This window comes from Castor canadensis, chromosome 8, assembly GCF_047511655.1.
Source record: "Castor canadensis chromosome 8, mCasCan1.hap1v2, whole genome shotgun sequence".
In the NCBI taxonomy this organism is placed as follows: domain Eukaryota; kingdom Metazoa; phylum Chordata; class Mammalia; order Rodentia; family Castoridae; genus Castor; species Castor canadensis.
In genome coordinates, this window is record NC_133393.1 from 71,838,511 (window position 1) to 71,864,590 (window position 26,080).

Here is a 26,080-nt window from a genome sequence, read left to right on the forward strand (position 1 = left end):
TCTGTGTCATAATTACAAAACTTCCATTTCAATTAAATCCAATCTCATGCATTCAGTATCTGTCTTGTTCTTCAATATTCTCTACTTATAAATTTGCCAACACAGCATCAGGTCTCTCAGAAGTTCATATTGATTGTATTATGTTTCTCTACTTCGTACTGACCCATTTTATACAAACATATGAATAAATCATGCAACCACATTCAGACACTAACATTTAGTATTGTAGCTAAAATCATATTATCAAGGCACAAATGCAGTGATAGATTGGATTAAATTATAAAACAATATGGTTAAGAGAGAGGAATTCTACTCAACATGAAGACACAAATTTCCAAGAATGAGTAGAAAATAAAAAACTAAACATGTATTTCACTCTGGACATAACTCATTAACTCATGATGGATACAGAAGTCAGAGGGTCTTTCTTTGTCTCAAGGCCATAATCAAATCATCATTATGAAATCATCAATTTACTTTGTAACAGAGCTATTATTACATACAGTTTAATAGATGATGAAAATTTCTCATAAGACTACTTGTAACATGTCTAAATAATTGTTTTGTATACATTTCCTTTATTTTTCTTAGGAATATATCTTAAAATACTTCTCCATGGTCAATAAAACCATGTGCCAAAATAAATAAAAAATAATCTAATATATCAGCAAATTTTCTTAGGTTGTTCTCCAAAATAGATATAGAATCTGATCATTCATGCCTTTACTACTGACACAGTGACCTGGGCCATGGTCATTTCTCACCAGCATCAGGACATTTGGCTCCTAACTCCATCAGTATGCCTGGCCCACCAACACCCATTGATCTGTTCTCAGCAGTGCAGCCAGAGTGCTCATTTGAATGATTCCATTTCTCTGCCCAACTCCCTGTAACAATTGTTTGTTTTACTAAAAATACAAGATAAGGCCCTTAAATGGTTTAAAATTCTCAGAATCTGATTTTCCCCTTTCTCCTGCTACATATGTGACTTCAACCTCTACAGGTCTCTTCCTGCATAACTGCTGTTCCACATACCTCCCCTGAGAATTTCAGAGAATGTCAAACCTTAACACAGCACTGGCTGCTTGCTTTTTGAGGGATGCTCTTTCTCCTTATAATGATACAGTTAGCTTTCATTTCATTTGAATTCAACAAAGAATGTCATCTTAACCATAGTATAGTCTTGTCTCTCACTCATCAACCCAGAACTTATGACACATCCCAGCCTATTGTATTTCTACCTTTTCATACAAGTTATCACACTTTCCCTTTCCTTCTTTCTTTCTCTCATGTATACAGGTGTATATATTATATTCACTTTATTATATGACTCATGATGTATATAAATTAAGACTTATTATGCTTACTGTTTATTATCTGTCTCTCTCTACTGTAAGTTAAGTTCCAGGAGGGCAGAAAATGTCTGTCTTATTTTGTAATATCCTCAATAAAGTATGTTGCTAAATGGGCATGGCTATTAAAGAAGAAAATATGTTATCATGATCATTGTTACATATATATTAACACTATTAATGGGTTTGAATAATGTCCTTAATTATTCACCTTCAAAAAAATCTCAAAATATTGCTAATTCATGTTTATAAGAGTGATAGCCTTTCACTATGCAGCACATGCTTCAAGTAAAGATACATGTGAGAGACCACAGAAATACCTTTTAATTAATTTCTTAATTACAAGTGACTGACAATAGGAAATTGAATTGAAAAATTTGTCTATGTATAGGCAATACTTCTCACTATCAGAATTAGATATCTTGGCCCTACCTGTGGGAAAAAAAAATAAGAGCTTCAGGTTTTTATTCCAGTTTTGATTCCCCTCCATTACTTACTCCAGTTTTTTTTTTTTCTATATCTGGATCTTTCAAACTCAAGTTCCAAAACCAAATCAAATACTTAGTAGTTGAGGGACTTTAATCAAGAAGGTATCTGTCAGTTTCTTATTGGTAAATTTGTGCAAAAACAAAATCTTCAAACCTAGGTCATTGACAGTTAATGAGTAGCTATTGAATAGATGGCAGGTATTATTATTATAATTATCCTTGAAGTAAATAAGTGTTTGTCTCCATTCTAATTACATCCAGTGATGCCCTCTAAGTATCTGATTGGCTTCCCAGTCAAATCATTTCCTCACAATGACTGTTCTCCCAAAGCCTTATTATAACACTGGATAGGTCCAGGACTGGGTTATTGGGTTATGTCTTCCACTCAGTAAATAAAATGTCCACCATCATTCATATTCTTAGTGCATAACTGGTATTGTAACCAGAATTTGTGGTGTGTTCCGTACTTACTCCAGACCATGTGGCTGTTCTCTAAATGAATCTTGCTTCCTGGACATCTGCATTCAAGCCTTATATGGCTGATAACCCAGAAATAATCCATGACCTCTTGTCTTTAATGTCTCACTAACTGTCTAGAATATTCTGGTACCAAGTCTATGCAAAGTTACACTAAATGATTTTTGCATTCCTTGTATGTTGACCTGTCTAGCTTTTTCCTTGGAAGTGAAACAGACCAGCCTCACTTATTTTCTCACTCTTATTTCATTCTCTACTCACTCACTCACTCCCAGGCTTCCACAAACCAATAGTTCATGTTGCTTGTACACAGCAACTTCTAAAGCTAGGTCTTCCTAACCTATTGCTAACTTGATGAGTCATTGTGATTATTTTTAAGGTAGGTGTTTTATACTCTTTCTTGTAATTGCATCATTACAATGAATTTAAGTAAAGTATTTGAGACATAAATAAAAAATATTGAAAAGTCTATATTTCCACACATATTTGAAACCATGAACATTGATGTTATATCTCCAAAACAAAGTGTAAATAAAAGTATGAGAATTGAGAAAAGTTTCTATAGAGGATGAGATATTAAATATTAGAGGCTCTGCAAACCATTTGACCTTTGTTGCAACTATTCAGCTTTGCTGTTATAGTACAAAATCACCCACAGACAACCTGTAAACAAGTGGGGATTATTTTATTCCAGTAAAACTGTCTTTACAAAAACAAGTGCTGGACCAGATTTGGCCTGCAAGCCATAATTTTCCAATCCTTGGTCTCTGCAATTAATTTTTCCAAGGTCTCCTGCTGCTGAAATGGGAATGAGGCAAGAAGAAGAAATTATCGTAAACAAATTTTGAAAATAGATTGAAAGAAAGCATGAAAAATGTATATATTTCTATTAAAAACTGTAACATTCACACTAGTGTCTTTTGGATATAGTGTCAAAAATACTTTTCATTTCAGTGACTAGTGGAAAGGAAATACAAATGATGAAAGCTCTTGAGTAGTGCAACCACATATAATATAGGCCACTCACTTGTGAGAACAAGCTGTGAGATGTACAGGAAAGAAAATGTGAGATGTGAAGCCCTCATACATGCTTTCAGACAGTTTAGTTTGATCTGTAGGAAACCAGTAGCATTCATTACTGAGTTATTTCTAAGTGAAATTAATTTTATCTATGTCATGCAAATTAGAAGAAACATGGCTCTTAGGTACTGTCTCAAAAAGCATCTGTTTTTTGATCCAGAGTGGCTCTGTGTATAATGGAGTAACCTGAGGAGATATGGAGGAATGTGTGCACATTTTATTCACAGGCTGAACATGTTTGATGTTTAGTGATTTTTCTCAAGATGGGAAATATCATCCTTCACAGTTGCTAATTTATAAAATGTAAATATAATAATTAGAATTTTTGAAATCTCTAATATATAAACATATGATGTACGATAGATAGAAGTGAGGAAAAAGATGTAGTTGTTTTAAAAAGATATAGTTCCAATCAGAACCCTTCTGGTGCAAATCAAACAAGAGAACATACAAGTAATGAATGATTTATAAATTTATGAATTATTTCAATATCAACATAGTTATTCTTTAACAAATATTATTGGTATGTTTGAATATAAAACTATATCTCCATGTAGTCTATGTAAGATCTATATTTTATATTACACTTTTTTTAATTGTTTGCTTGTAACTCACATGATGCAATGATTTCCAGTGACTTTCTATTTTTTTTCCAGTGACTTTCTAAATGAATATGCTTCTCAAGATTCTTGTAAAAGAATAATAGTTTTTCTATAACATATGAATTAAATAGCCAAATAAACTATCTGAAATTTTATTAATTTCTCACTTTAGCCATGTCTTCAAAAACATTGTCTTCTGACTATTGATGTATATTAACTCTGCACAAAACTTAGAGAAAGTAGCAGGGCAAAGTGGCTCATGCCTGTTATCCCAACAATGTGGGAGGAAGTATACATAGAAGGATGGCAGATCAAAGCCATCCTAGGAGAAAAGCACAAGACACTACTGGAAAATAGCTTCAGCAAAAAAAAGGGATGGAGGTGTAGTTAAAGTGATAGAGCATTTGCCCAACAATCACAAATCCCTGCATTTAAAAGCTCAGTACTACCAAAAAAACTAAGAGAAAAAATAAATGTTAAAACAAGATCAATATTTTTGATGACTCCTGTGGTAAGCATTGTGTGTAGTGTGCAGATGCACATAAACTTACAAACATGGTTTTATCATTTTGTTGAATAGTATAAAGAAAGCAATTTTCCATGTTAATGTTTAATAAGGTTATCATTTTAGTACAAATTTATTTCCAAATATTTATTATTTAATAACATTTTGATAAAATATTGGGGGGTGTAAAACCAAAAATTTACTGGGGCTGAAATTATAGTATTTTAAAGCTTTTATGATTTCCTTTAGCAAATAATTCTCCAGAAAGATGAAGTCAGTTTAATCTTTCAGATATAAAGCCAGTACCTTCTCTGAGACTATTAATTCAGAGCACCACAGTCATGAAAAATACTAAAAATGAATAGTTAAAATCTAACTAGTGCTAAGTTTCATACTTTGAATTTCTTTTTTTTTCTGTTTATTCATATGAGCATACAATGTTTGGGCCATTTATCCCCCCTACTCCTGCCTCCTACCTCTTCCCCCCACACCACCTCTCTTCCCCCAACCCTCTTGTTTCCAGGCAGAAACTGTTCTGCCTTTATCTCTAATTATGTTGAAGCAGAGAGTAGAAAAAATAATAAGAAAGACAAAGCATTTTTGCTAGTTGAGATAAGGATAGCTTTACAGGGAGATTCCTAGCATTTCTTTCACATACAAATATGTTATATTCTAAGTTGATTCTTCTCAAACTGACCTTTTCTCTAGTTCCTGATCCCCTTCTCCTATTGACCTCTGTCACTTTAAAGTTTCTGTATTAGTTCCTCTGCATTGAGGACCTCAAATACTATCATGTTTTTTGCGTTTCGTACCTATCACCAAACTTCCTGCGTGTGCTCTCGCCTTGCTATGTGACCTAAGTCCAATCACATTGCTGTATTTGCCCTAGATCTAAAGTCCACATATGAAGGAGAACATACAATTTTTGGTCTTCTGAGCCTGGCTAACCTCTCTCAGAATGATATTCTCCAGTTATATCTATTTAATTGCGAATGATAAGATTTCATTCTTCTTCATGGCTGAGTAAAATTCCATTGTGTATAAATACCACATTTTCTTGATCCATTCATCAGTAGTGGGACATCTTTGTTATTTCCAAAACTTGGCTGTTGTGAATAGCACTGCAATAAACATGAGTGTGCAGATGCCTTTGTAGTAACCTGTGTTGCATTCCTTTGGGTATATCCCCAGGAGTGGGATTGCATACATCATATGGCAGGTCTATGATTAGATTTTTAAGAAGCCCAATTTTTTTTCCATAGTGGTTGCACCAGCTTGCATTCCCACCAGTAGTGTATGAGGGTCCATTTTTCCCCACGTCCTCAGCAACACATGTTTTTGGTGATGTTTTTGATGATGATGGAATATTAGTGTGGTTTTGATTGGCATTTCCTTTATGGATAGTGATAGTGAGCATTTTTCAATGAATGACCTCTACAAACTCTTGAAGAAAGACTTCAGAAGATGGAAGTATCTCCCATGCTCATGGACTGGTAGAATCAACATAGTAAAAATGGCTGTACTACCAAAAGCAATCTACATGTTTAATGCAATCCTCATCAAAATCGCAATGACATTCATCACAGAGATTGAAAAATCTACCCTTAAGTTCATTTGGAAACACAAGAGACTGCGAATAGCCAAGGCAATACTCAGCAAAAAGAACAATGCTGGAAGTATCACAATATCTGATTTCAAACTATATTACAAAGCAATAGCAATAAAAATAGCATGGTACTGGCACAAAAACAGACATGAAGACAGTAGAACAAATAGAGGACCTGGATATGAATCCGCACAACTATACCCACGTCATTTTTGACAAAGGTGCCAAATATATATGATGGAGAAAAGACAGCATCTTCAACAAATGCTGTTTCCACCAACAACAGGTGTTAGCAAGGATGTGGGGAAAAAGAAACACTCGTACATTGCTGGTGGGAATGGAAGGTGTTGCAACCACTCTGGAAAAAAATTTGGAGACTTCTTAAAAATGAAAACATAGACCTGCCATATGATCCAGCAATCCCACTCCTGGGGGAATACCCAAAGGAATGTGACACATGTTACTCCAGAGGCACTTGCACACCCATGTTTATCGCAGCGCTATTCACATACTTTGAATTTCACATAATGATTTTAAAATATATTTTACTGTTTATCTAAGGCATTCATTCACATTTCTTTTTATTGTTCAAGTGCTCAGCCTTTTCTCTTTGATTTGAAAAAAACACTTTAAAACTAAATGTCCATTTTATAAAGCAAAACAACACATCTACTAAAAAATATATTTGCTGTCAACACTTAATTTCTGACTTTAATTTTGCTCATTAGGCTTTAAATTTTTTGTTTATACATCAAAATATTAATTTTGCATTTACTCACATAGTTTAATGGATTTAACAGCTATCAATGCTTAGTTACAAATATTAATCACTATGACTATCCACAAATACTATTAATTAATCTTTACTTTTAGAGGTACTAGATTTTTAATTCAGGCCTGTGTTTGTTAGGCAGATGCTCTACCACTTTAGTTGCCTCCAGTCCTAACTACAATTTTTATTTCTATTCATATTATTCATTGATTTTTTTAAATTATTATCTGGTTAATCCTCTCAGAATTTGTCCTGAGGTAAATTGTAGAGGAATAATTTTAAACACAACAATATGTCAACACAATTTAGTAAATGCAAAAATATTTCTTAATGGATTAAAAATCTCCCTTTGTGTAGATGATCTTATATACAACATACATACCTGAACATTCTATTCCATTTCCTTTATTTGCATTTCTGTAATTCTATAACATTTAAATAGTAATTTATTTCAGTATGTTACATAAACACAAAGTACTCTTACAGCCCTTTATATTCAACATTTTCTCAGTTATATTCTTTTCTTAAAGTGACTTGATTGGGGAGAGACAAATCAAGAGAGGTGGTGGATACTTGGTAGACCACAGAAGTCTGAGCTCTTACAAGTCTGAAAGAGAAATTTAGATTCATTTTAGCAAGGGCTGGGAAACCTGACTTCTCATCCAAGTCAGATATTGCCAATACATACCAAACCAGTAGACAATGACTAACCTGAAAGTGAAGTTTTGATAGCACAAACAACTCCAGAAGCCTGGTTGTTCTGACTGCCAGCTGCAATGCTGGACTGCCAGGGAGAAGTTTTTCTTTGTTTCCTTTTTTCCTTTCACTCCCTGAAGAGCAAAAATCCAACACATGGAACTGCAGAATGATTTCTGAAAGTGCCTGTGTTGTCCAAGACTCACAAAGATTTGTCGACACCTGCCTGCCTGAAGTCTGGACCACTGACTCCAATACTATAACCGATTCACATGATTGTGCCATGCCATCTGCTCTGCAGGAAATCACAAAGTCCAGTGTAGCTTGTGGGTACAGATTGTCCTCTCCTGGATAAACCTGTTGGCCTAATAAATAGAGGTTAAGCTCCAAACGTGCATGGTGAGGGAGGAGCATCTCAGTACATGACCCTCTTTATAAAGTGTTGGACTGATCCAGACAGCATGTGGGAAAGACAGGTCAGCCTGTGCAGACTGGGTAAAATGCAGATGCTTTTGACCATCTTGGAGAAACTGGTAGTGAGCTGAAATGAATAGCCTTCTCAGAGAAAAGCATTTGACCAAATATCAAAACTCCAGCTCCCAGTCCTGCTAGGTGGGCAGGAGAGCCTGGCCTCTGCTCACATATCAGCTCCTCAAGAGACCACTTCAGATATCCACTTGAGCAAGCTGACGCTGATGTCCCAAGAGGAGACTGGGCTTAAACATTCTGAATGGAACCCTTTAAAACCTGTCTGGTAGACAAGTGCACCACTCATTGCCACCCAGCTCAACATATTAACCTTAAGGAGGAGTAGAGACCCAGAGAAAATCCCTATCTGAAGGGATAGGATTCAAATCAGAAACTGGAGGTAAGTGCCCAGTCACAGAAGAAACCCACACTTCTCCATAACAAGAAAGAATGTTTGAATATATATACATATGTATATATGTATATATACATAAACTTTTTTCTTATTCCATTTTTCTATTCTACTGAAATTTCAATTTGCTTAGCCGTCTCTTGTTCCACTTTCTTTTCTCTCTTCCAACTTTTTTCTTTTCTTTTTTCTTCCTTCCCTTTGCTTATCTTCCTGTCCTCCTTCTTCTTTTCTCTCTATTGTCCCTATATCCTCCACACTAATGACACAGAGTAGTCTATTATGTCAACTTTACATATTACTCCCATCCCTCCTATCCCTCTGTAATCCCTGACAATAGTATCTCCCTCCACAATGACTAAACTACACATTTATTCACATTAGGGCCTTATTACCCTGCAGCCCCCACACTTCATACCTCTTCTCCCTCTCACACCATCCTCCCCTTTTCTCTTTTAAGTCCATCATTTCTATTACCTAAGTATTATTCTCCATGCAAACTGTTGTTTCCCCATGTTTGTAGATAATACTGCCAAGGGATTAGTATATTATGTAAACAAGTGTTTTGCATTGAATCCATGAATTTTTTATTGCTAAGTTATACCTGTAGGTCAGTGAACAGAAATGTTACAACAACACAGCTAACAACTAAACTAGCCAGAGCATAGAAATTAAGTTAAGTGAAAGAAAATAGGTGAATAAAATCCCCAAACCATTAATCAACAGCACATGATTAAATCTCAAAAAGGAAACATGGGGAGTCAAAGAAGGCAGGGAATTATGACTCCCAGAACACTAAAAATTGCACATTAGAGGATATGGTAGAAAGTGGTGAGGATAAATCCTCAGTAACAGGTCAGAAGAATGACAAGAATGTTTAATGAGTTACAGACAACCTACAAAAGCAACTTCTTGAATCCCTACAGAATAGAGATAAAAAAATTTGAGAAGACACAGAAACAGCTAAGTGAACTCAAAGAGGATTTCAATAAGCAACAGAGTGAAATCAAGGAAATTTTTTTTAAAAAGTGATAAAAGACATAAAGAAGGCATTATAAGATGTGGAAGAGGAGCTTAACAGAGTTATGGCTAGTCTCAAAATAAAAAATGAAAAAGATCCAACAGAAATCCTAGAAACAGAAAATTCCTTAAGTCAAATAAAAAATACAGTTGAAAGTCACTCCAGGAGATTAGAACAGGTAGAACACAGAACTTCAGTTCTTCAAGACAAAATGGATATTAAAGAAAAAACAGAATACTTAGAAAAAAAACTGAAGAGTTGTGAAAGGACTATGCAAGACTCTCCAGTCCATCAAATGACTAATCCTGTGAATCAAGAGCATCAAAGAGGAAAAAGATTTGCAAGTCAAATGTCAAGGAAACATAATCCATAAAATAATAGCAGAAATATTCTCAAATCTCAAGAAAGAGATATCCAAATAGGTGAAGAAAATCTCTCAGACACAAAACAGATATGACCCAAAAAAAACAAAAAAAAACCCTCCATGGAATACTGTAGTTAAAGCAACTAGCACAGAGAACAAGAAGAGAATATTGAAGGCTGAAAGGGAGAAAAATCAAAGAACATATAAAGGTAAACCCAAAAAATTAACAGATTTTTCAACACAAATCTTAAAAGCAAGAAGGGCATAGATGAGGTTAAGCAATGAAAGAAAACAATTTCAATTTTAAGATACTCTACCAGCAAAGTTATCATTCAAAATTGAAGTAAAAATAACAACTTTTAGGGATAAACAGAAATTAAAACAATAATTGACCACTAGACCTGAACTCCAGAAGATACTCAAAGAAATCCTATACAGCAAAGCTGAAAATAAACATAACCATGAAAGGATGGGAATTATTAAATCTGAAGAGAAGAATTGACAAGTAATTAGAGAATAGGATAGAATTAATTGCATACACGTAGATTTTACACAACAAAAACAACTAAATGAGGACACCACACTCCTCTCAATATTAACACTGAATGTTAATGGCTTTAACTTTCCTATCAAAAGATGTCAATTGGTAAACTGGACTCAAAAAGAAATCTCAAGGATTTGCTGTTTATGAAAAACTTCCCTTAAAGATAGAAACAAATATTGGCTTAGGTTGAAGGGTAGAAAAATATTTACCAACCTAATGGTTCCTCCAAACAGCCAGGAGTAGCTATACTTATATCAGATAAACTAGACTTCAAACCTAAATTAGTCAGATGAGATAAAGAAGGTCTGTTCATACTAATAAAAAGAGCACTATATCAAGAGAAAATAACAATTATAAATTTGTATGTGCTCAGTGGTGGTGCATAGAACTTCAATAAACATACACTAGTACACTTAAAAACACAGATATGTCCCAAAACAGTGATACTGGAAGACTTCAACAATCTTCCATCACAAATAGATAGGTCATCTTGAAAAAATGTCAACAAACAAACATTAGAATTAAAAAACACCACAGATCCAATGGACCTGACTTTTACATCTACAGTGTATTACATCCTACAACAGCACAATATACATTCTTCTCAGCAGTCCATGGAACTTTCTCTAAAACAGATCACATTTTAGGGCACAAAGCAAGTATTAACAAATACAAAAGAAATTTAAATAATCCACTGCACACTGTCTGATCATAATGCAATAATACTAGAACTCAACAACAAAAGGAACAATAGAAAATTCTCAAACACCAGGACACTAAATAACATGCTACTCCATGATCATAGATCATCGAAGAAATAAGGGAGAAAATCAGAAAGTTTCTGGAATTTAATGAAAATGAAAGCCCTATTTGTGAGAACCTATGGGACACAAAAAAAGGCAGAGTGGTAAAGGAAAAGTTTATACCCATGAATTCATATGTTAAAAACACAGAAAGAGCTCCAATAAACAACCTAATGCTGCATTTCAAACTCCCAGAAAAACAAGAACAAGCTAAATCCAAAACTAGCAGAAAGAGAGAAATAATAAAAATAAGGACCAGAATAAATGAAATAGAGACCAAAAACCCATACAAACAATCAAAAAAACAAAAAAATAAACATCTAACAAATCTCCCTAAAACAAAAAGGGGAGATCACAAGAAACACCAAGGAAATCATTAGGGATTATTTTGAAAACCAAGACCTTTACAATGAAAATCATAGACCATTGAAAAAAGAAATGAAAAAAGACTACATAAGATAGAAATATCTCCCATGCTCATGAATTATCAGAATTGATGTTGTGAAAATGGCTATATTACCAAAAGCAATCTGCATGTTCAGTTGCATTCTTATCAAAGTTCCAATGACATTTATCACAGACTTTTAAGAAGTCAATCCTAAAGTTCATATGGAAGCACAAAAGATCTCAAATATCCAAGGTAATACTGAGTAAAAAGTACAATGCTGAAGATATCACAATTACTGGCTTCAAACTACAATACAGAGCCATAGTAATAAAAAAGAGCATGGTACTGGCACAAAAACAGACATGAATACCAATGGAACTGAATAGAAGATACAGATATGAATCCATGTAGCTATGATCATCTGATTTTTGACAAAGCTGCCCAAAACATGCAATGAAAACAGCCTCTTTAACAGATGGTACTAGAAAAACTAGATATTTCTATACAGAAAACTGAAGCTGGATCCCTGTCTCTCACCCTCAAAGTGGATTAAGGATCTTAATATAAGATCCTTATATTTGCTTTGAAGCTACTGCAGGAAAAAGTATGGAACACACTGAAACTTCTAGGCATATGAAATAACCTTCTAAGTGGAATTCCAGTGGCTCACCAACAAGGAGAAAGGATTGACAAATGGGACTATATGAAACTAAAATGCTTCTGCACAACATAAGAAATGGTCACTAAATTGAAGAGGTAGCCCACAAAATTGTAGAAAATATTTTTGAGCTATTCATCTGACAGGGGATTAATTAGCAGAATGCACAGGGAACTCAAAAACTATGCTTGACAAAAATCAACGGCCCAATGAAGATATGGACAAATGAACTGAGCAGAGCTTTTTTTATGGGAAGAAGTCCAAATGATCAAAATACACATGAAGAAATGTTCAACATCCCTGGTCATAAAGGAAATGCACATCAAAACCATGTTAACATTCTACCTCACTCTTGTTAAAATGGCTATCATCAAGAATGCAAACAACGACAAATGTTGCCTAAGATGTGGGCAAAAAAGAACACTCATACACTGTTGGGGTGAATATAAAGTAGTACAATCACTATGGAAAACAGTGTGAATGATTCTCAAAAAACTAAAAAGAGAATTTCCATATGATCCAGTGATACCACTTCTAGGGATACATCCAAAGGAATGTAAATCAGATACACACCCATGTTTATTGCAGCATTATTCAGAACAGCCAATCTATGGAAGCAGCCAAGATCCATTCATCAACAACCGATGAATGGATTAGGAACATGTGATATTTATATAAAATGAAATTTTATTCAGCCATAAAGAATGAAATTGTATCATTTTCAAGTAGATGGATCAAATTGGAGAACATTATCTTAAGTGAAGTTAGCTAGGTTCAGAAAGTCAAAGGCTGCATGTTTTCTCTCATATGTGGAATATAGGCCTAATAAAAATACAAGCACTATTATAAACACATATAAACATATAGAGAGCATGTATCCCAATGTGGGACTGGTAGAGAAGATCAGGGAGGAATAAAAGAAAAAAAGAATTTTAGCAAATAATAATGAAATATATCACTTCAGTGTAAGAGCAAGACCCAAGAAAACACACTGAAGCTGTTAAACAACACAAGATTGGGGGAAGGGTCAGGAAGTACAGTGGGTGGTTTACATTAACTTAAAGCACAATGAATGTACAGGCAAAAATCCACTGACCAAGGACTAGACACCTAAACAATAAAGGACAAAAAAGAAAAGTTTATGCTTAGAGGAGGACACTAACAAGAAGGGAAGGGTAAAAGGAGGAAGTGAGGAAGGTGAATATGGGTGATGTACTTTCTATACAAAAATGAATATAGAATTTTTATTATTCAGCCATAAAGAAAAATGAAATTTTTGCATTTGCACGTAAATGGATGGAGCCAGAGAATATCATCTTAAGAGAAGTTACCCAGGATCAGAAAGCCAAAGGTTGCACGTTTTCTCTCATATGTGTAATATAGGCCAATTACAAATACAAGCAATATTATGAAAAACAGGACATGCTAAGAGGAGGTCACTAACAGGAGAGGGAGGGTAAAAAATGTAAATGAAGAAAGTACATAAGGCTGATGCACTTAGATAGAAGAGGACAAAAGTAGAAAGGAGAAAAATAGGATAAACCAATTTGGTTATAATACATATATGCTCATATTATGAAACTCTGAGTATAGATCTTATATAAACGAAAAAATTTTTTTTCAAAAACAGAAAACAGGAAGGTGAAACAGGTCTTGTCTGGGGTTTTGGCAATAGTGGGAGGGGTGAGGATGACGAGAAAGAGTGTGGGAGTGTGAATATGGTACAAATACTAAGTACTCATATGAAAATGGAAAAAGGAGACCTATTGAAAGTTTTCTAATAATGGGGGAGGGTGATAATTGAGAATGATCACGGGGGTGAATTTAACTAAAGTATATGATAAGTACTTTGGAAATGTCACAAAACACACAGTGCAACAATAATATGATCATAAAAAAGTTTTAAATGACTTGATTGGTTGTGTGGTATGATCTATTAGTAGAGCATTTGGTTGCTTGCCTAAGGCCCTGCATTCAAATACTTAAGTCAAGAAAACAAACAAGGATGGATTAAATTCTAAATGTATCCTATTTGAGTGTACATGAAATACCTTCATATTTTTTAAAAATTCCATATATTGGTAAAAGCTTATTACTCTGAGTCTTAAAAGTAATGCATCACATTTCCACTTAGGACTTTTTATGATATTTAGCCTATTTTAAAATTTTTTTACTGTTTTTGAGAAGACATTTCCTTGCTTAATGTATCATTCGAAAATTTGTGTCACTTCCAAAGTTAATTTTGGAACTTAATCTGCAGTGAAAGCATATTAAGAGTTGGGGCCTTAAGGAGGTGATTAGGTCATGGAAGGGATTCAGGGTTGAGAGCATGAGTTCTGCCCTTCCAGCCTTTCCTCCTCATGAGGACATTTAGAAGATGCCATCTGCAAGAACTAAGCCTTCACCAGACATAGATACCGCCAGTCCCTTGATTTGGACTTTCCAGCATCCAGAAGTAACAAATTTCTGTTCTTTATAAATTGCCCACTGTATGGTATTTTGCTCTAGGAGCACAAAGGAACTAAGACACTTAGTAGATTTTTCACAGAGTTTCTAAATGATATGCAACAAATACGTTGTGCATAACGCATTCTGACTTATTTATACGTTAAATGGAACGACTGCCTCTGTTTTTCAGCACTGAGAAAGACTTTGCAAACTTTGCAGGTTGTTTGTGAGATTGCAAATAGTGCTTGTAACATGCCAAACAGTATGAAGTTTCCTCAGATGATTAAAAATAGACCTATCAAAAGATGTAGAAATCCCCTTACTGGGAATACATCCAAAGGAAATGAAATCAGTATATCAAAGCAGCACCTGCACTCCCATGTTCATTGTGACACTATTCACAGTCATCAAGAGGAGCAAACACTGGACATAGAGTTGAGTGGGTGGGGCCCAGACACTTCCTCACTCCCAGGGAGGGGGGCTGCTGGGTGAACTAGGTGCAGGCTGTATGTCTGGGCAGCTTTACTATAGCGAAGGTTTCCTTTAATACCATGCTGACATTGAGCCCTCAGCTAACATAAAAAACACTCAGTATTCCTAAAAGTACACTTTTCACTGCATCCTTAAAGTTTGCAGGAGAAGAATTTAAAGTTCCTCCAGCAACAAGTGCAATTACTGCCAATGATGGAATAGGAACAAATCCTGCACAGGCTGCTGGAAATGTTTTTCTAAAGCATAGTTCAGAACTGCAAATTATTCCTAGTTATAGCATTAGAAGTTGCTAATATCTGCTACTTGGAACATATGATTAACTTTGAAGTAAATATTGGTGTTTTTGTTGAAAAAGTTGAAATCAGGCATTTCAGACAATAGGAAAACACCAAGAGTCCACGAAACAATGAATGCTGACACACGGTCCTTTCTTGTTGTTCTTCTCTTATGTGAAGAGGAAATGGTTTAAGTGTAGTGTACTAACACCACAGAAAGTGATAGACTTGTGATAGCTACCTCACAACACAAGTAGGGAGTTCAAATGTAGGAAATTCATTACCCAACTGTGTTTTTATAATTGGAGGATGACTCTAATAATTCTTTCTGAGAACACATGGAAATTAAAATTTTCTGAATCTTACATGTTTGTCATGAGTTCAAAATGTAAAAATATTATGGATCATAGGTGGCATTTTGCTGACTACATCTGACTTGTGCAATCATAAGTTTGACTCTTAAGCATAGAGTTAATGATGTAGTAGATATTTCAGTGGATAGTTACCTTAATTTTTTATCAATTTGTTTTAAGTTTCAATCTTCATGTGTCATATAAACTTTCAAGAAACAAAAATTGAATTTTTGATCTACCTAGTAGGTGTATAGATTGATTGTCTTACACCAAATAGTTTTATCAGTGATCTTGTAGAATCCAATATTTGTAATGGTAGGAATTCTTTATGGTAGAAAAATTCTTTTGTAAGTCATGCATTGCTTTATCAATCTCTTTTAACGCAACTTTTAGGACAGAACCATTGTCTTTTTGAGGATAATATTTCTGAATAGCGTTCAGAAAGAGTATTGGTGCAAAGAAGATCTGATGTTCACAACAAAGCTTAAAGAAATACTGATTGGAAATTCTGAGGAGTTAGACTTATTGAAGAGTCTACTTTGAAGGAGGTGCTAATATTAGTCATCCAAGTGGATAAGAAGGCAGAGCAGGGAAGATGAGAAAGCCTGGATGGTCAGGCTCTGGCAAAAACAGAAAACAACAAAGAGCAACAGTGAAGAAGAACAGAAAACTGTCATAAAGTGTTACAGAAAAAAACAACTGGTTGGACAACATTTTGAGCGGACCTTGGAGAAAACTGAAATGGAAACAAAATACTTCATACAGTCTTAAGCAGCACAAGGTAGTTAGAGAAATCAAAGTGTATACCCTTGTCTCTGTGAAGGTGCCAGCTGCTGGCTCCAATAAGGGACTTATGAACATACCATCTCAAGCCCTGGCATGCCTGGAGGAGGCTAGTGTGAGGAGCACCTGCTGCAAAGCCACCTGAGTGATCTACAAATGAGGCTCTGTCAATTGAGTCAACTCTGGCTGGGGCTCAGCTTGGACCTACAGGTCTGCATGCTTCCAGGTGCTAAGCTCCAGTGCCCTTCCTCAACCACTGCCCCAGAGACCCACAGAGGCAGGGTTGCTGGCAGAATTAGTTATTTCCAAGCCTCCATTTCCTGCAATATAAATAGATTCATTGCTTCACAAACAAATGTTTGTTCCTTGTCCCAGACATTCATGTCTCCCCAGATCCCCAATGGGTTGGGACTGACAGCTTCAAAAAGGCATCTAAATGGGATACTTGTTCCTGGGTCACCCCAAGGACCTCATGATGGAGAGATGCTCCATCCCACCATGTCCCTCAATGTGTGTAAGGCCTATGTTTCAGACTTCTTAAGAAATTTTGTGAAATGTCTTCAGGTAGTGATGGGGCAGGGAGAGGAAGGCCAGGCCGTGTTTCTTGGACTTACTGACCTCTTTATGTACCAGGTATGGCCTATGGCCCAGCAGCATCTCAACCTGTAGGTGGAGTTGGGAGCCACCAGACTGCAAGGTCCCTCATGGGTGGACCAGGCACTATCAGGACAGCTCTGCTCCCAGTGGTCTCTGTGAGAGGGGTCTCTGGGAAAAGAGCAGGTGCAGCTCTTTCAACAATGAGGCTCCCAACAACTCTTGTTCATGTGGTCTTGTGTACTGATGTTTGCCATGTTAGGAATTCAAACTGGAAAGTTAAAAAGATTGTGTTCACTTATGACTGCATTAAAAATAATGCTGCACAAACAATGTACTTACTGGAATCTATTTTGTAAACAAAACACTGGCATTGTTTGGCTAAAAAAACCCCCATAAATGTAGGCCTTGTCTTCATACATATTTCAAAATACCCCTTAGGAGGATTCAAACAATGATGTGTATAATGAAGCATTTTATTTACCTTTACGTAGGAAATCAGTGTCTGTGCATATCTTGACGCTGAAATGAAGGTTCATTGTGACTCAGAATCAGTGCTTGACCTGCTGTATTTTAAATGGTGAGCTCTATAGAGGGAGGGTTGTGTCTGTGTGGTTCTTTCCAACCTGGAAATATAGGTTTTCAATGTACACTTGCTCACTTATTGACAAATAACAGCAAGGTAAAAACAGCATTTTTTACCTTAGCATATTTCATTGTTTTCCCTGCTCTAGGTTCATTGGTGTAAAATATAAGAAAATACAGAATCGACATCTGAAAAGTGACATTGGTAGTTTATGAAATTACCAAACAGGTTAATTATTTTATTTGCAAATTTGATTAATGAATAGCAGGATCAAAAGAAAAATATTGCTGATATAGAAAGTGTACTACTAAATGTTTGGAAAGGTTTAATTATTTATTTAAAAAATCTGAAGCTCAAAGGCCCTCTTCTTATAAACTTAAGTTTTATTTAACCAGAGATTTATTAATATCCATTCCCTGAGGTTTTGGCTTACTTTAAATTTTCCTCCTTGTTGTTTTAGCACAAATATCTTCCTGCTGTTACAAAGATAAATTTGTTAATGTTTTGCATTGTAAAGTGATTTACTGAATGCTTTTGTTCTTTGGTTTTGAAAATTAGGAGTAGTTCTTTTTTTTTTTTTCTTTTTTTATTCATTTATTCACATGTATGGACATTGTTTGGGTCATTTCTCCCCCTACCCCTTTCACCCTCCCTCTTCCCCCACCCCCCAGTCACTTCTAGGCAGATCCTGTTCTGACCTTACCTCTAATTTTGTTGAAGAGAAGACATAAGCATAATAAGGAAGACAAAGTGTTTTTGCTAGTCGAGATTAGGACAGCTATACAGAGAAATTCCTATCATTGCTTTCAGGTACAAATGTGTTACAACCCAAGTTGATTAATCTCTAACTGACCTTTAGGTGTAGTTCTTTAAAACATTTTACTAAAAAGAAGACATTTAGTAGAGATAACTAAATGTTATCTCTAAGCTGTTTGTAGAGAATTTTTTGAGGTGCTGTATTTAGCATAAATACTTTGCTGATCCATAATTATTATCTTATAAAAACACATTTTGTTATACTGTTAAAAAGAAGAGAAAACACATTAAATGCCAATATACTGATGAATGGATAAAGACAATGTGGTACATACACAGTGGGGTCTTACTGAGTCATGAAAAATGACGACATCCTCTCATTTGTGCCAATATGGATAAAACTGAAAGTCACATTGTTAAGCGAAAAAAGACAGGCATGGAAAGGCAAGTACCACATGATCCAATTCATATATGGAATCTAAAAAAGTCAATGTCATAGGAGTAGAGAGAGGAAAGCTGATTATCAGAGGTGAGGGTACCAGAAATTGCATCAATGGATGCAACTAGTTACTATTAAGAAGTTCCTGTGTGCTACTGCACAGAAGGTGAATATACATGACAAAATGCATTAAAAGTGCCTTTTTAATCTAGAGATGGAATTTTGAAGGTTTTCATGATAAAGAATGATTGTTTGGGCACTAAGATACCCTAATTTGAATATTACACAATGTAAACATGTATCAAAACATCACATAATACCCCATACTGTACAATTTTTTAATATTCATTAAAAATTACAAAAATAGTGATTAAATTTTATGAGCTATTTATATTTTTGTGTGTTTGGGAAATGTTAACAGATGCAAAAAGATTTGGAGGTAAAATTAAATAAATTATAAAAAAGAGAAAGATAAACATGCATAGTGAATTATAAATTGATTGTCAAAGTCTTTTACCTAATGATGTGGAAAATTAGGAAATAAACCAAAACTAAAAAAACCAGGGACGTGAAAGCAAAATTATAACTACTAGGAAATTGAAAGGAAAAAGGAAAAGGGGAAGGAGTACTATGGAATAAGAAATAGCAAAAGAGGGGATGAGTATGATCAAAATAGATTATACAGATGTATAGAAATATCAGATGAACCCTCATACTATACACAATTTAGTACACATAATAAAATAGGGGAAAAAACTTACATTGACCTATCTTTGATTTTTGGAGAAAATACACTTTTGTCATTAATAAGAATTTTATAAGCATTTTACTTTTAATTGAGAATTTTATAATTAAGAATGGAATAGATAGTATTGATTGAATAAGAATACATTTTTCTGTACCTGTTTTGGTATACATTTCTCTTAGACTATTTGGATCAGGAAGCAAGTTGTTCTTTCCTATATCCTTCCCAAATCACTACTAGAAAGAGTAGAAAATCATATTATTATAGGAAAACAGTGTTGAACTGCTAGAACATGTTCCCTTTTTCTTTTAAAGTTTATTTACTTCAGGTGGTAAATTAAACCATATAGACTGGTCCAGTTTAGAAGACAGTTGCAAAAGAAAATGTGAATTCAATTTGGCAGTTGTCACAGAACTGTAAAGCCAGCAACCATGCATTTATTTCAAAGGGTGCCCAAACTCATAGAAACATGTCAATAGAAGAAACTCATAAGCTTCCCTCTACTAGGTTGAGCTGTTACCTGTTGTGCAATTTTTATCTCAATGCAAAGTGAGGAATTTGTCTGAGCTAGGGAAACTAGAACCATGTAGCCCTTTTACATTTTCTAATATGGACATTACACGTAGCAAGGTCACAGCTCTCAAATGCCATTTTAGAAAGACAAAAAAAAATCCCCTTCTTTACCAATTTCACACTTGCTCTGTATTTTGGCAGTGTCATGGAAACTCTTCAAGAATTTAGCATTATAGTTCATTCTATTATATACTGCATAAATTTTTCTCCTCATGAAACAGTAGAGCAGATTTTTTAAAATATCTTTTTCAGCTAAGAACTTTTTCACACAGTTGAAATATTAAGCATGTACTGTAATGCCAATTTGAGGTAGATGTTAGTAAAACAAGAATGAACATTTCAAAACTCATCTGCATTTGAGGCTAGTCTCTTGACTTGGTGCTGACCTTCATTTTATGTTTGGTAGGACCACATAGTATGCAGTTTACAAAAATGTGGTGATAATTAAAGTGAAACTATTTTAAAAGTTAATTGGGAAAATCTATTTCAACTAACATTTAGCTTCAAATTAACTTTTATTTATTTATTTTTCTTTTTTCATTTTATCATCTTTACATTTATTCATATGGGTATACATTGTTTGGACCACATCCCCCGCCCTCCCTCCAGCCCCCATTCTGGGCAGAACCTGTTCTGTCATCTTGCTCTCCAGTTTTCTTGAAGAGCAAACATAAGAGATAATAAGAAAGACATAGCGTTATGCTAGATTGAGAAAAAGATAGCTATACAGAGAGGTTCTTAGCAAATTTTAACTTTTAAACCACTGAGCAATATATTCTAATCTAGTATACTCTCTATATGTTTTAAGTGATAATAATAGAAAAAATGAGAAAGGGAATATTTTTCTTATTGCTGTAACTAGGGATGACCTTTTTATACAGTTTACATGATAAAATAAAAACACCTTTCAGAGAATTTGGTATTAAATGTATATCTCATTGGGAAAAATGTACATTTTTGTTATAATTTTAGGAAATCTACTGAGCTGTGATTTATCTGTGACTAAACATTTTATTCTTCAGAAGTTACCTTGTGAGGCCCAACATTTATATTTTCTTCATATATATATGATGTAGAATAATCACAATGGTTACATGTTTCCATATTAAGTTCATATTTACAAAAAGAATAATTAAAAATAGTCTTGCTTCATTTATAAAATGTTTCTAATTTATAAATTTGTTTAATTTAAAATTTGCTGACTTTAATTTTGTTACAAATTTCTGTTAGGTAATATGTATTCAGCCTTCCATATCTCCATATTCTGAATTCACAGACTAAAAAAATTCTGAATCTCATATCATGTAGTTAGGCCTATTATGGTACACATGTAGAGAGTTTTTTCTTATAATCATTCCTTAAATAATACAGCAGCTTTTTATGTCACATTAATTTTGTGCTAGGAATTTTATGTAACTTAAAGATGATTTAAAGACTACTGAAGGAAGCATTCAGGATATTTTGGAAACATGGTTGTCTTTGAAGGTGTAACAGTGATGATTTGGGGTTTTCCCTGATGTTTTGAAGTTTGGAATCTGTATATGAATATCAGCTATGATAGAGGTTACTGATGTAAGAATATCTGTACTTAAATTGTGAAATATAACTTTAGAAGAAGAAGAAAATAACAACAATTAAGATAACTTTGTATTGTATAAATGAGCATCATGTAGATTTAATGGACGATAATAAATAACCTAAAAGTGATCCACGTGTGAATTGACTTTTGACATTTGAGAGTAATTCTATGAAAAGAAGATAGTCTTTTAAGCATAAGGTTTTGGTATAATTGTTTAACCAACAAAACCTTCCTATCTCCCTTTTGTCAATGCTTGGTAAATTTAAGGTAGAGTCTAGAAATAAGACTGATTGATTATTCAGTATAGTATTTGTCATCCTAAGGAGTTAGAAATAATTTCCTTACTACATAAATAAGATGGGTTACAGAGTTTAAGCTAGGAAAGAGTAGAAAAACTGAAATAATCAGTGTGAGGAAGTTATAATCAGTGTTATGAAGCCAGTGGAAAATGAGTAAGAATTTCCCAGAATAAATAAGAGCTCCATTGAGGAAAACCACAGGAATTATAGCAAATAAGTCATAATTGAGAATACTAAGAAAATATACTATGAGAATTGACAAATATAGCACTTCAATATATCAACATTGGCTTTCCCAGATCTACTTTCTCCCCTTGTCCATGCTATCATCTTAACATTGGAGAATCAAACTAGAGGGCTGCCCTTACCTTCCAGCTGCTGAATAGGGAAGGAAATAGGGAACACCAGGGACAGATTAAAAGACAACAGAAGAGTGAGGCTGCATACATATCTCCTAGTGTCCTACTCCTAAATCCCATGGCTTTTGTGAAGCGGCAGCTCTTCTCTTGAGGATCTGGGTCCTGTTCTTTTGTTCCTGCAGTCCTGTTGCTAATACAGGTGATCTGTTGTTAATTGCTTCTTCAGAACCATACTACCCCTCCCTGTTTTCCTTAAGCTGTGGCCATATCTTTGTAAATAATCCATTAATTAATCTCTCATATTAAATATTTAAATAATTGTAATGCTTTATCTATTCCATAGTGTTCCCCTGATCAGTACAGTGTATGAGCATATTGAAGAAGGCAGTAAATGGCTTGTAAATGATTGATTATTGTCTCTAAATTGATTAAAAAGGCAAGCAAACTGGAGGGAACTTGAGTTTTAGACGAGGTCAAAAATGTATCTTTGCAGTTGTAGTAAGAGGATGAAAAACGCAAAGGTCATGTTTCATAAAAGGAAAACATGGTGAGATTTTCTTAGTAGTAGAGAATTCATGTCCTGATTATTCCAAAGGAATAGCTGTGAGGTAAATTTTTTGAGATTAGAATAATTTAGCTGCATTTGCTAAGAACCTTCCACGTGAGGAAAATGTGTTAGATATAGTATATGAGTCATAATAGACAAATCACAAACTATCATCTTTTGGAAGAACAAAAATACTACATTTAAATTGTAACTATATTTACTATATCATTTTTAGAAACTTTACAAAGAAAGCCTCATTATATTGGATACACCAAACAGAATAATTTAGTCTTTAATATTACTGAGTTATCAGCCATAGCTTAAAAATATATTAGCACTACATATTTCTTTTAAACAGAAAAATACAACTACACAAATATATATGCAAAAAACACTATAAATTTCTCATTGAAGCAAAATTAACTTCACTGCCACAAAGTAACACTTGACATTTCATAACTAAAATTATTTTTGGAGGTACTGTGGTCACAACTCCAGGGCCTTGAGCTTGTTGGGCAGGTACTCAACTCCTTATGTGACACACCCAGGCCTTTTGTTACTTGTTATTTTCAGATAGGATCCATCATTTTTTGCCTAGGGCTGGCCTTGAACTACAATCCTCATTCCTTTACTGCATAGTAAATTAGATGACAGACACATCTCCCCAAGCCTAGATTTTATTGGTTTACATGAGGTCTCACTAAATTTTTGCCAGGACAGGCCTTGAACCCTGTACCTCCTGAGCTTTGCCTCCTATGTAGCTGGGATTATAGGCCTGAACCACCACACTGCAACAGTACTTCTTTAAATAATGGAAAATAAATCCCCCTATTCCTGGCAATCACAATTCTTTAAACTTTTTCTTTTTTTCACATTCTTACCAATTTGATATTAATTACAAAGGGAGAAGTCATTAGTAATTTCTAAACTAAGAACTGTTATCAAACAAAACTGACTTGCCATTATTCATGATTCTGAATTCACATTCATGCATGATATATTATCTATCAATTTTATATAGTATTTTCAGTAAATAAAGACCATGAGTCTGTGTTCTGAATTACATACAATGAAAACCTCAGTGTTTTTAGAAATGATAATACCACACCTTAGAGGATAAGAAATCTGAACAAAATTCTCTTAATTTCATCATTTTTCCCCATTAAAAAAAAATACTAGCACTGAAGATAATGCTAGAAATGGTATGTTAATTGTGTTCTACTTGACAAAAAAGCTATTTTAAGAAATGAGAACAAGAAAAGTTTTTCCCAATCTTTGAAAGATCTGTTATAATGAACTGCACCGTTCCAGTGTCTGATTGCTTGACAGCATTCTAGCCATCTCCAGCACATTCCTGTATTGATCTGTGCCCTATGAGGCAGTGCATAGAGAATGCCCATCTGTGTTAGATACAACAGTAGGTGTCATCTCAATTGAACTGGTTGCTGCCTTGACTATAATAAGGCTGTTGAGAGCACTTAGTGACCATGGCAGGCTCTTTCTTCTTTGTAGAAATGAAATGCATTTCTAAAAGTTTACTAAACAGAAGCAGAGAAACTCACCAGAAGTCATCAGCTTTTCAGGTACTGGAATAGATTTTGGTGATGACCAAGCAGAGACATGCTGGAAAGACTCTGGCAGGAGCTCCTGATCATGCACACCAGGGTGAAGTTCCCAATGGTCCATTCTGAGGACCTATCCTGACCACATCCTTTACATCATTCATTAAGATCAGATACTCTGTATACAATGTCCAGTCTGGCCCAATTACAGACATGGGGACAGAAGTCCATGCTTTCAGTAATGGAGCTGTAACATCAGATTTTCCTTTTGGGAAAACCAGGCACTGGATCTATATACAATGTCATAGTGTTTGTAAGGTCATTTAAATACACAATTTCTGAATATATATTTAAAGTAATAACTAAATAATGTTTTGAGTTTAGCTTAAAATCTAGAGAATTATGACCCAGATAGTTTGAACTATCCAGTAGATACTTCACTCAGTCATGTCTAATAAACTGCCTTCATTCAGTACTTCAGTTGGGCCCATAGGTATATACTTTCTTAATTTCAACAGTTTTCTCACGTTTGCTGATACAACAAATCATCAGTAGTCACTTTTGAAGTAAAATCAATATACATCAAGTCTGAAGAGATAGTTCCTGAAATGAAAATGGATAATCAATTCTTAGCTGAACATAAATTAGCATCCAAATTACTTCATAGGGTAATGGATTCCTCAAATGATAAGGCTAATGTCACTCTTTTTGCAAGCTTTTCAGAAGAAAACAAAGATGATAGTCCTGCAAATGCCACTGATGGTGTTATTTCAGTAGGAAAAGAAAATGAATGCCCAGAAGTGATAGTTTGAGTTCCCATTAGTGCATACCATCTGGCTAATATCTCTGAATTCATCCAGAATGTCTCATAAAAGTGGGACTATTTGCTATGCAAAACTTGATGTGAAAATTCATGAGAGGATTTTATTTCAGCCATGGAACCTGTCGCATGTTTGGATTATTTCACTTTAAGAATCAGCAGCCTGTGATTTGATGTTTGTGAATCTCCAGATGCTAGACTTTTTTTTAATAAACTAATATTCACTGGGAATGGGACCTTGTGTACTGGATCTGTACAGAGTTCATAAGTTTAAGAGGACTACCTGTTTGGATATAATTATCTTAGCAGGAAAAATGGGAGACATTCTCCAGTGTTCTCTTTTTAACATTAAGGAAACAGCTGAATATTCTTCAGTATCCTCTTGAGCCCTCCTAGAGACAATTGGAGGTGCACTTGAGGTAGCAATTGAGCAGGAATCCACAGGAGAGTAATGAGCGTCTGTTTAACTCAGTATCCGCCCCTGGAATGCCACTAATTACTGAATTCACTGTGATAGCAGAAAAGGTAAAACTCTGATAGTTCTCAAATAATAAAGATGGTGTAGGAAAAATTAAATCTGTCTTTAAGGAGGAGATGATCAATGAGGTCCCCACTATGCTATCAGGGAAAAAGAGTG